We start from the raw sequence: 11,143 nt of genomic DNA, 5'->3' as shown, positions 1-11,143 counted from the left end.
TGTCGCCTCCTTACAGTTGTTTGGGTTTTCACACATATTTGACAGTGGATGACATTGGTCATCCGCGCGACTAATAGTGCTATCAAATTGGATTTTGGTAAGTATTATTTGTTTTTACTATTATCGCAGTTTGCATTTTCTAATTTCTTTTGAAATTGACACTTTTTTATGTAAAATATGTATATTATTTTCAGTGACAAAATGTGGGGTTATATACACGTTTTGCCAGTTGGATTCTATCAATTGAGTTTCAGTGTGTAAAACAGAGACAGATCGAGTTTAGACAGAGAATGCATGCATGTAAATAAATACGATAGATGGCGGAGTAAAGTTCTATCTTGCTTTCTACAGTCTCCCGTCTCTGTTCCACGCATTGGCGCAAAAATTGGCTATTGTAATTTCTAACTGGCACATTGTGTATAATATTTTACTGTAAAAATTGTAAAAAATCTGTATTTTTTTTTAGATTTTCGAAAATATCACAACCAAAAAGATCAAGAGACGAACGTAGCAAAGATCCCATGAAATGGTTGCAATGGTATAATGAAATGGAGGAAGATGAAAGTGAACCGGAAGAAAACGAAAGCGAATCGGATAATGATTTTGTATATGAGAGCGAACATGATACAGATAGTGAACAGGGAGCTGACGAGGAAAGTCTGGACGATGAAGATGAAGGGATGCTGGATAATGATACATATCTTGCGAAGGATGGAATGACGAGGTGGAGAAAAGGTAATTTTCCTCTCAATGTTAGAACACGAGCTTGCAATATTATAACGCACTTGCCAGGTCCAAGAAAAGAAGCTCGCGAGTTGAAATCAGAAATTGATATTTACAATTTATTTTTGGACGAGGACATTATTGGGACCATTGTAGAATCAACAAATATTTATATCCAGAAAGTTCGTGCTAAATTTGGAAGGGAAAGAGATGCTAGGGAAACTGATGCTTTAGAGGCTCGAGCTTTTATCGGTTTGTTATACCTTATTGGATCTTTACGCTGTTCTAAAAAAAATTTCAGTAAATTATGGGACAATTCAAAAGGCAACGATCTCGAATCATGTTATTTATGTATGTCGGAAAGGCGTAGATTTCTTTTGAGATGTCTAAGGTTTACAGTCGGGATAGGGAACAAAGAAAGGCCCTTAATAAACTAGCACCAGTTCGAAAAATAATGGAACTGTTCAATAAAAATTTTCAGAAGTAATTTTGTCCAAGTGAATATCTTACTGTTGACGAGCAGCTATTGTCATTTCGAGGAAGATGTTCATTTCGACAATATATTCCAAGTAAACCTGCGAAATATGGTTGGAAGGTTTTTGCGCTTGTCGACTCGAAAACAGCTTACACGCTAAACTTAGAACCATATGTTGGCAAGCAGCCAGATGGGCCATATAGCATTAGCAATGCGGCTGAAGATATCGTCCTTCGTTTAGTGGAACCAGTAAGAGGAACAAATAGGAACATTACTGGTGATAACTGGTTTTCTAGCCTTTCCTTAGCAAAAAAGCTACAAAGTGTAAACCTCACGTATGTTGGTACTATGCGTCAAAATAAGAGGGAAATACCCAAAGACTTTTTACCAAACAAGAGCCGACAAATAAATTCGTCAATCTTTGGATTTCAGAAAGATTGTAGTCTAATATCCTACTGCCCCGAAAAAAGGTAAAGCAGTTCTAATATTACTACTCTACAATGCATTTTGATGGAGCCATAGATGCTTCAATAGGCGAAGCACAACAGTCAGAAATGGTCACTTTTTATAATATGACAAAAGTTGGGGTTGACCTTTTAGATCAATTGTGTCAAAAAAATAACGTGCAACGCAGTACAAGACGATGGCCCATGGTACTGTTTTATGATTTTCTGAACATAGCGGCAATAAATTCGTTCTGTATCTATAGGCACCATTGTGCAGCTTCAACAACAAATACCAAAAGAGCTGAATTTCTAGAAAATCTAAGTTGGGCTCTAATAAAACCACAAATAGAACGGAGGGCGAGCATCGAAACCCTCCCAAGGGGGCTTCGCAGAAGAGCTAAGTTGGGATCCAGGAGGAGGCAGTGCAACAACTTGATAAAACCGGTTCACGAGGACGGTGCTATCAGTGTGGGAGGCAACGTAACAAAATGAGCAGAAAATGGTGTTACAAATGTAATAATTGGGCCTGTCTAGACCACCTTAAAAATATTAATTTGTACCAGTTGTGTTGAGAATCAGTAAATACTTATATTTAGTACAGTACTTTTTAATACAGGTAACTTATTTAGAATTAATTTTAGTTCTATTAAAATCCATCAGTGTATCAGGTTAATTCATTAGTTTATATTATCCAACATTATTATAAATAAAACATTTTTCCACTAAACTTTTCATTTGTAAATAATTTTTTGAAAAATAATAACTGGATGACAACTATCATCCGCGCGACTCTTAACGTTACAAATATCCACGCGACTAATGGAGGGTTAATTAAATATTCAAAATGATGGCTACCGAGATACTGGCATATCTCTTAAGAATTTTAAGCATGTCAAGCCCATAGATATTTTGGATTTTTTCAAATGGTTTCCTTATGGTTTTTTTATCGAAAAAAGCGCTATTTCTAAATACTCGCATTTTATTATCACAAAATTTACTTCAAAAGTAACTTGTACTAGTATTATTGTTTCCAGAACAGTTGACTCAAAAACAGCAGCACTTTCTATATTAACAATGGCGTATAGCATAGCTGAACGTGTAGACATTATGTTCATTTACGATTCTCAGAATAAATGTTTCCTACGGATATCTCAGCGTTTAAACGAAAGACATCCAGGTCAAAATGTAAGCCCGGAGTATATTCACCAACTATAATAATTATAGTAGCCAAATTTGCATAAACTGGTCCTGTCACGAATAAAAAGAGAAATCAATTACTGAGATTATTCGACGAAAAAGCGCAAATTAAAACTCTGGGTCAGTTTGCAATGATGGTTTGTATGCTGGATTATCTCGTGAGCCAATAAGAAAGGTACTTAAATTTCATTTTTAGTATCAAGTTTTATCCCTATAAACCGCAAATACTGTTGGAACTTGGTAACGACGATCCGGACAGAAGAATCCAGTTTTGTGAAATAATGATACAATTACGGTAGAACCTCGAGTAGATAAAAATATTTGCTGTAGTGATGAGTGTACCTTTTAAATGGGCACGCTAATAAGCAAAACTATTGTTAATGGAATGATGAGAACCCACATGTATTTAGATAAGAGCATACCCAGTACGAGTATGGCAATTTAAATGGCAACATGTATGCTGAAATACCACAGATGTCTATCGAACCTCTCTAAGCACTAATAGTGCGGGCATTAGAAAATCAGAGGGAGATACATGGAAATTTATCTTTAGAAGAGCGCTTACTACAATTCCAACAGGATGGACCATCTCTTCATTATGTAGTTCCCGTGGATTAGAACAAGAGGTCCTATTGAATGACCACCTAGATCCCCGGACCTAACACCTCTTGACTTCTTTTTATTGGGTCACTTAAAATCTGTGGTTTTAGCAACTCCAGTATAGTTAAAGAATGCCGTGCTATATCCCGAGAAACATTTGTAAATGTACGTGAAAAATTTAAAAGCAGTTAGTAGCAAAAAGCACTTTTCAAGAGCTTCAAGATGATGTATACTCGACCTCCCTTTCTATTTAGGATTTTAAGGGTGTATGTCCCTGTCTAAGGGATTGCAGATAAGGAGAAATAGTCTACTGGCTTTTGTTCCCCTTTCGTTTTATAGAAACTTTTTCAGCGTTTTTTATTTAGTTTTTCATTCCCAATATATGGCCATTTCAAGTTTTCAAATTGTCACCCTGTATACGTATGGTCTGTACAAATAAGCAGCGGACTTTAATCACGTATCTCATTATTATGCAAGTATACCTTCTGGTGCTCGATTGTTGATAAAAGAATGAAAGGATTTTAAAGAGACTATGTTTGCATTGAGATTTTGCATCTGAACTGAAAGTTGATAATTTACACTTAACCTTTGGCAAGCAAATTCCAATTCAAAACAGGAAGATGCTAACTAATGTTGCATAGAGGAGTGGCTAAACGCGAGCCGATACCCAATATTAACACATGGATTAAAAATTAAAAGTAGAAATAGATATAGCTTATTCTATATTTTATAGAAATAGATGCTACTTATTCCTAAAACCGCTTTTAAAAAATTTGGAATGGCGACACCGCAAGCAAAAGCTGATGTTATCTTGCGAAATTATGAATATTTATGAATTTATTAATTTTTATTAATTTATGAATATTTTCAATTCTGTCATTTCTACCTCATGAGGAGCACCCCACCTTCACCCTTAAAATTTTAAATGGACTGATGGGTGAATCAATACCTCATTTCAAAGGTTTTAATTCTCGTGTCAAAAAGAGATTTAAAAGACCTTTAAGATGAGGTATTACTTGCCTCCTTAACCTATTTAAAATTTAGGAGTAGAAGTCACTCCTCCTAGGGGGTAAAAATGGCAGATTTATAATGATTCATAAAATGGTTCCCTCTGAAAAAAAAAAATTAATGAGTCTTGACGTTTTTTTTTTAAAGGTCAGGAACTATGAAAAATCAGCGTTGTTTCGTTTTTACTGATCCAGCCTGCCACCCTGTATTAAATTTATATACAGTATCTATCCTGGTGAGGAATTGGGGCGTGATCTTTTAACTATTTCTAATTTAACTATAAAATCGCCGAGAATAACGTTTTCATATTGGGGCCTTAAGAATGTACCATCGCATTTCTTAATGGCGTTGTGCAACACACATTGCTTGAACTAGAACATCGACTTTAGCAGGATCACATCGAATCGTTTGTAGAAGCTCAAACTTCGTTGTTAGCATACCAAAAGCACATTCCATTCCACTGATTTTCGTGCTCTTGAACATCTCACATTAAAAATCTTTTATTCGTTATTGGTTAACTCTCTTCGAGAAAAAGGCGTCATTTGAGGAGAGGGGGAATGCCTCATCGCCTATAAAAAAGTGCGGAACTGATGGTTGAATTTCTCCGATTAGTACAGCTGGTTCTGGTATATCCAGACGCCGTTCCTTCAAGGTTTTTCCAAAGCCGCTATTTTTCAAGACTCGTCCATCACAATTTCGTCCGAATTCACCCACATCCATTGTTAAAAATAGGCCATCTGCATCTGCCACAGCAGGTAAGGCAAGAGAAAAAAAACTTTTATAGTTGATGAATGCAGATCTCGACCGTGGTGGTGGGTTTTATTCGAATATGTTTGCCATCTACACTGCCAATATAGTTGGGAAGATTCCGTAGTTCATGAAAACGCTCCGCTGTTTCTTTCCACTCATCTTTTGTAGGTTTTGGCATTTAGACTGTAAGTTCTTCCATATAACTTGGGCAGTGTGATGCACGATTTCTTGTATCGTAGAATGTCCTTTCAGGAAATAGAAGGAAAGCGCTTTGAACGAACATCCAGTCGCAAAGTATCTGCAAATTAAAAAATATCACCATTATTCAAAACAGTAATTTATTTTAATAACGAAATATATGTGCTTTTTTTTAACGTATATTTAAATGTTTAATTTTTTCTTTTGTTTCAGTAACCGAGTGTAAAGACCGCTGGAAAAACATGGAGGAAGCTACTCAAAATATAAAGCCAAATTAAAAACAAAATCAGGATAAGAAACAAAATGAGTCGAAGAATATTATTTGGCCCCACATCTCTCCTTTTTTAATCCTTTCTTGAAGTCTCGCAAGAGCAAAGCAACGTGTATCAAGAGTCTGCCGACGCATCATTGAGCCACCACGGAGCTGAAACGGGGTCACAATCTAATGAGTCTGAAGATAACTTCAATGCTGATGTACTCCACTATTACAGAAAGGAGATGATTTTAGAAAAAAAGAAGTTATCAGCCTCAACCTCTATTAATGAGGTCAACCAGCAAGCTTACCAGTACTTTGAAAAAAAGTAACAACTGCTGGAGATCAAAAAACAATGATCGAAAACGAATGTCACAATCGATCCCCCTGACCCGGACCTGGCGTTTTTTCAAAGTGTTCTTCCTGACATGAAGTCCATGAATTCTGTTCAGAAGTGGCGTTTCAAAATTGGAATTTTAAATTAAGCCGAGCAAATACTATCCTCAATCATTCCTGAAGCCTGTAACTACCCCAATGGATAGTTCTCAATCTTGGATTGAAGATTCGGTAAATAGAAATCTAGATTCAGTACCGCACAGGAACACGGACGAGTTTCATTTGAGTGAATTTACATTACAATATTTAATATTAGGAGAACATTATCGTTATTTTTTTTTTGTTTTAGATATTAAACAGAAATGAAATTCACTTAAGTATATTTTCTTCAACTTACCTCAGCGTTATTAACAAGCTTTCCTCTGGTCTGACAAGTTCTCTCCAATTTGTAGATTTCTTCTTAATATTAACCCTTAACTAAAGCTAGTATTTTATAAAAACATTAAACAGACATTCGATAGAAACTTTGAAAACATTCAGGGTACATATTGAGCTCCCGCATAACATTAAACGAACCACCAGTTTTTCCTTTATCTAACCAGACGGGATGCAACCAGTATCTCCTTTGCCTTTGAATGTTAGCTAGATTTATAAGGTTCAACATATCTTAATCATCTTCGTCGTCCGAAAGCATTGTTACTTTACTACACAGTCACGTACGTGAAAATGACAATAATGGATAAATGACAATAATCACATTGAATCCCTTTCTATGTGAATTATGCGCGCCACGTCCGCTCCATTCCAGCTCCATGCCAGTCCCACGCCACCGCCATATACCCGTTTTGTGTGGATTGCGCCGATCGAAGAGTGCCTCCGATTAACTCGGCACTATAGGTATCTTAGTTAATATTTAAAAAACAGGGTGAGTTATATTAGCAAACTAGTGGGATTTTTGTGAAAACAGAAAAAAAAATTGAACATCGCGTTTTTGAAAAAATAAGAAAAATGTGCTTTTGTTAAATGGAATCCCCTGTATATTTTTACATAAATCAAAAGATAATAATTTTCTTGATAACAAAATCTATTTTTACTAATTGTCTAAACCTAACTAACAATGATCTAAATAACAAAGTTATAACAGTGATATTAAAAATGTTAGCAGATCTAGGCAAGTTGGCTTTGAAAAATAAAAATATTATCAAGAAAACCTACTTAATTTAACAATAAATGAGCAAAACATCGCCATCAATAAATTTTAAAGTTTCTAGGGGTGCAGCTTGACTCTAAGCTGACATGGGACACACAGACAGAATGTGTCTGTAAAAAATTGAGTGCAATAGTATTTCTGATAAGAAGCTTGGAGGGTTGTGTCTCTATAAATACATTAAAGATTGCTACACTGTCCTACGCGGCATACTTGCTCTTGGGGGAGAGCAACTTTGGTCACCAGGGTTTTAGTATTTCAGAGGCGAGTAGTTGAAAATCTGACTGGTCTGCATTACAGGGAAGATGACAGGTTTTTCAGTGATTTAAAGATTTTATGCGGTTTTTATTTATGGATGTATGTTAAAGAAAATATAATGGAGTTTTAAACAGGCTATGTTCTTGCTTACGATACACGTCATGGAGGTGATGTAAGGGTAGTTTTCTGTGGCTTGGGAAAAAACCCGATTATATAGATGTGAAATTCAATAAATTATATTTTGCAAAATACAAATGTTTGTACTTCCCCAAGTAGCTTAGCTCATCGAACAATGACAAGCATTTTTGAACTAAAACTTCTTTACGCACTCTTGAGGTGGGGAGTAAGCTGGCCAATGCGTTACGAAAAGTGTGATTGGGCGAGGGGAACGGTAGTTTAGAAGGAGATATGAGATAGTGGAGATAGAAAGAGAGAAAGAGTTACGGCTCGTATATTACTATAGGAGCAAGAAAGAGTATATGTATACATACATATATTATATATTTATATAAATGGAGGTAAAGAAGTTTTACTTCAGTCTTGTGGTGTCAAGCGTACTAATGTTTTGCTTATATTCTACAATAATTAGTTCATTTAATCCATATTTTTATTGTAATATCTATAACAAAATGTAAGTGAAACTTGAAAAAAACTCTATGAATTTTAAAGCAAATATCTAACTTGAAGTAACTTAGCTTGAAGTTTAAGTATTTATATTTAAAAAATTAAAAAAATTAAAATAAATTTATAAGGTTACTTCACATCTTAAACCTGAAAGTTACTAATGATTCTATTGGCAATTGCAATCGTATGTATGTATGTATGACATTACCGTACGTTTTTATTGTTGTCTGTATCACCCTTCCTATATTTTTAACGTCTTATGATACTAAAGATATCTGTCGCCTTTTTAAACGTGTCAACTTTGTAAATTAAACTAATCTGAAAGAAATAATAAAATTACCTCATAAATGATTTATATTTAACATTTGTAAATAATTGATAAATATTTGCTTTGAGAGAGAGCTGATTCTAACCGATATACCGATCTTGAATATTTTTTGAATAGCAATAATTAAACGCCTTGCGACGCACAAGATAATCCATACTATTGAATTGAAATCATAACACAGTTTTTCCTGCCTCCGGTAACATCATCAATTCATCGCTTGCGAATTTTTCAAGATCATCGACGATGTTATGTATGATGATAGATCAAAAAAGGAACCAAAAGGCGTTTTATTTAAACTGAATATTTATGTAATTACTTTATGCTTTTCTTATTAAATGTATCAAAATACGACTATAATATATACAAATCTCTTTTACTAGCTGCAGCAAGCGATACATTGTAAAATGAGAATTACATGGGATTTTTGCAATCACATTGATAAAAGACCATCAGGATTCCTTTGCTACAGGTAAAGATCGATAAAAAATAAAGAATTGCATATTAATCCCGCATTTAGATGAATGAAAAGTCAATCTCATGAGCTGCAGCTAAGAAGAAAGATTGGTTTTTTGTCGATGTAAATGCAAAAATAAAATTCTCAGTTATTTTATTGCCGCAGCTAAAAATTAAGAATGGATTTCTTTTAGTGTCATTTCAAAAATATCAGTGATTGTTTTTAACATATTCAAACTATTGGTGCAAGTATCAGGAAATTAATTTTTTATTAATCTTTAGGATTCCTAGATTTTTATAGGGCGACGAATTAATTGTTGCTTAATTATTCTTATTATATAAGCGTCTTTTCAAGAGCTACAGCTTTGCTATTCGAGCGAAAATTGCACGAATTTTTCCCGACAAGTTATCGAGTAAGTACTGTTTTTTTGGAGGCTTACCTCCATTTTTCATCTTCTAAATATATTTCTGCGACCTTGACTCCGTGAGCTAAAGTGCAGCTCTGATTTTTTTGAAAATTCTTAACATAACAAGATCAAACTTACAGCTTTTGTATACAAATGCCCGAATACACAACTAACCCCAATCTTCCACTAACAAAAGGTCTCACCGCTAGAATGACGACACCTCAGGTTTAGACACTTATACAATCAACGGCAAAAATATGAAAAAAAATTAATAAAAAATAAATGAGGGCGTGTTCGAAAAAACGTTCGCACATGTCCATTAATATTTTTGGATTACTCATTTTAAACATTAAAAATTTTGTATACAAGGTGTCTCATGTAGCCGTGGTCAACACCAACTTTCTTATTTTAAATAGAACATCCTGTATGTGATTACATTTTTGGATTTTACACACAATTTTAATTGATGTATCACATGCCATACTTTTACTGAACTGTTTCTAAGATACGCGGTTTTGAAAATTGCTGTTTTTATGAATTTAAAAGCCTCTAAAACTTATTCTACTAAAACTTTTTAATTCTTTTATTCTAGAAACATACAAAATATAATACATGTAAAAAAATATGGAATAAATGCACTTAAAATTGTTTAAGTATCTACTAAAAAAACAAGCATTTCGTAAGATAAAAGGTATATTGTCATGGTTAGTAAATTGTCAAAGATGACTTGTGTCAGTGCGTATTTAAAGTATATATGGCTCTTTAAAATGAAACTGAACGAATTGAAATTTTAATTCTTATGGGATACGGAGAAAAACTCTACTCAAGAAAAAGTTTATAATTTGTTTAATGCAAAATATCCCGTAAGGCCCATTACAGGAATACAGTAAGTAAAATTGAAAGAAAATTTAGAGAAACAGGGAAAGTGAAAAATCGTATACGCCAGGTCATCCAAAAATTAATGAAAATACAAGATTGAATATTTTATTAGAAATGGAAGATAGTCCCCATATTTTGTCTTCTGAAGTAGCCTCAAATAATGTTGTTAGCCAACGAATAACGTTGCGTGTATTAAAGAAAGAAAAATATCGTCCATACAAACTTAGATTACTGCATAAGCTAAACGATGATGATCGTTGGATGAGAGAAAATCATAAACAATTTACGCAAAAAATAAATGTTTGGGTAGGGATTTTAAATAGAGACCGATATTTAAAATTTCTTCAAAATGACTTAATTTCAACTGGCGCAATTTCTTTTCCAAATCCAAATCAGCTTAATATACCAAATAGATCTATTTGGTTTCAATAGGATGATACCCCACCCCATCTTGCTCGTCAGATACCCGAATATTTGAATGCCGTATTTCCTGAACAAAGGATTGATGGGAAGGGTCCTACGGAATGGTCTGCAAGATCCCCAGATCTCACACCCCCGGATTTTTTTCTTAGAGAGACTAAGTTTATAAAGAGAAACCGCGCAATTTAAATTAGATGTAAAATTAGTCAAATTAATGAAAATACTCTTAGTAATGTTTTGAATGACTTTTCAAATAGACTAGCATTTTGCCAAGAACTGAATGGCGGAGATTCACAAAAACAGCAATTTTCAAAACCGCGTATCTTAGAAACAGTTTATCAAAAGTATGGCGTGAATATGCATAACAGAATGTTTATAATTTTGTGTAAAATCCAAAAGTGTAATCACATACAGGGTGTTCTGTTTAAAATGAGAAAGTTGGTATTGACCACGGCTACATAAGACGCCCTTTATACAAAGTTTTTGTTAAAAAAAAATGTGCAATCAAAAATATTAATCGACGTGTCCAAACTTTTTTTCGAACACGCTCATTAATTTTTTACTGAATTTATTCCATATCT

The sequence above is a fragment of the Anthonomus grandis genome, chromosome 7 (assembly GCF_022605725.1).
Source record: "Anthonomus grandis grandis chromosome 7, icAntGran1.3, whole genome shotgun sequence".
Classification (NCBI taxonomy): Eukaryota; Metazoa; Arthropoda; class Insecta; order Coleoptera; family Curculionidae; genus Anthonomus; species Anthonomus grandis.
The sequence above is the reverse complement of the archived record's forward strand: the minus strand, read 5'-3'. Positions refer to the sequence as shown.